Below are 2,078 nucleotides of genomic sequence, written 5' to 3'. Positions count from 1 at the left end.
GTAGGACTGCTCACAGGATCCCAAAAGGTTGAGAAACCACAGAAATCATTCTCAGATTTAGAAAATTGATAGAATTTCTCAACGGCGTATGCTCTCAGAGGATTCTTAAGGGTTGCTAAATTGAAATTCTTGCCTGGTACCTTTTTACTACAGGTTTTCTGTCCTGAAATAGTTTTCAGAGGAGAGGTCAGGTTAGAGTCACAAGCTTCTTCACATTTCTTGCCATCACAGCTGTTGCATCCTGTGTGAGACCTGATATGATGATCATATGATGCGTGATCCACGAAGACTCTCCCACACTCACACCATTGAAATGGATCTCCTTCAGGAAAACTTCGTGTCTGGTTGGAGGAATTTCCACACTGACTGCCTTCGTTACTTTCACAGTGTTTCTGACCATTCAGAGCACTGTTTAAAAAAAAGCAATCTGCTATTGGCATTGTGTTACTTCTTCAAAATTACCAAACACAGTGAACTTGCATGGTTTCCAGATTAAAATATTTTGTTTCATAAGAAAAATCTCATTTTCTATTATGTGTTTTTGCTAATCCAGCCAAAATGAAATATGTTTTCAAAACCACTCCCATTTTGGAAATGCTATATAATGAAAATATATAAACACGTCAGAGCTAAGTGTATACACATGAACATATGTTGACATATATCAGGCTATGAATCGGTTCTCAACTATTAAGCGTTTTTCTTTGCTAGATTAAAGACAGCACTGGGAAGACTTACATTCATTAAAGGAGGTGCAGACGCTGACCAGTTTTGTGTGAGACACTGCTCACGGTTTCTTCTGGGGTCAGATCTGATGCTAACATGTTGGGTTCTATGGAATGTCTATGGTGCCCTTCTCTACGTGACTAATTCCTGTACCATTACACAGAGAGTCGAGGGCTGCTCTATGATATGACTACACTGAAGACCATACTTCAATGTCATGATCATGATACTTTGGAAGACCATTTCCTCAGGCACTGCTGGCTTCTTAGAATGAAACACACTCACCTCAAATTTAGCCCCTGCTTTACATGCGGATCTTTACTGATGTGAGATTCGGAGGATTCAACTAAAATGGAAGACCAGATGTCATTCTTCATAAACTGTAGCAATATATGTTCAGTAGATAATATTTTCCCTCCATTAAGGTTTGGAAAAACTGAGTAATTCACTATATAAAACAAAAGGAAGGGAATTATGAGGAGAGACTTGCCGTGAGCAAACAAAAGTATAGCTTTAGTCACTACTGAAGCACGTTAGCAACAGACCTAAAGCTTATTTTCTAGGAAATACTTCTGTGAGGGTTGGGAGGGATGGTGATGGAAAGAGGTGCTACCAGGTGTGGGATTATAAAGTGAATTTTCCCAACTCTGTCTCCCACAAAGATATGTCAAACATTAGAAGCTATTTGCCAGCACTTGGTGGGAGGTCAGATGTATTCAGCCTTCAGAATGTCAGACTCCCCGCTGTTAAGGACAATGGGCTAATTCTCCCTAAAAGCTTGTGGCCCTCAGTCTGGTCCTTGTGGGCGGGGTTCACACCCTACTGACAATGGTTTCTATGGAAATCCAGAGAACAGGTCAAACCTGCTCATCCAAAGTTAGGCTGCCATCCTGAATTTAGCATCCGCCCATCTTGTCACGTGTGTCCCCAATTGCTCCCCTTCCAATTGCGCGTATATCCCTAGATTGTCCGCCTCTCAATGCTGTATAACCTATAGTGCAACCCCTTCCTGTGATGTATGTCTTTACGTGTAATTAGGGGTTATGCACACCCCCAAAGATATATAAGCCTTGGCTTGCAATAAAGAGCTCTCTCTCCCTCACCTCCCTCGTCCTGGTGCTCTCCCCCATCCTCACTCCCCTGTTCCCTTTCCCCTTGTCCTGCTTCCCTCCCCCCCTCCTGCCCTTTGGTGTCCCATCTCCACATGGACCACCGAGCGGGGCTGAGGTGTGCATGCTATCATGAAATGTGTCTGACTCTATTTCAATCTCTCTTCTATTGCTCACGCTCTTTGACTTTATTATAATCTTTATCTATCTCAGCTGTACAACTGTACCTATCGAACCCACGAT

General features: G+C 42.5%; 1 long non-coding RNA gene across 1 annotated transcript in view; it reads right to left on the bottom strand.

The window, feature by feature from the left end:
* Positions 1-6: 6 nt before the first annotated feature.
* Positions 7-2,078, bottom strand: part of LOC123521139 — an 11,333-nt gene continuing 9,261 nt past the window's right edge. The window contains exons 3-4 of the long non-coding RNA XR_006679620.1: positions 1,012-1,174; positions 7-408 (exon numbers count right to left, since the gene is read on the bottom strand). This is a non-coding gene — a long non-coding RNA (uncharacterized LOC123521139). The remainder of the gene's footprint in view (positions 409-1,011; positions 1,175-2,078) is intronic.

Source organism: Echinops telfairi, unplaced genomic scaffold (assembly GCF_000313985.2).
Source record: "Echinops telfairi isolate 266 unplaced genomic scaffold, ASM31398v2 ScPeMD7_7470;HRSCAF=8508, whole genome shotgun sequence".
Lineage (NCBI taxonomy): Eukaryota > Metazoa > Chordata > Mammalia > Afrosoricida > Tenrecidae > Echinops > Echinops telfairi.
The sequence above is the reverse complement of the archived record's forward strand: the minus strand, read 5'-3'. Positions and strand labels throughout refer to the sequence as shown.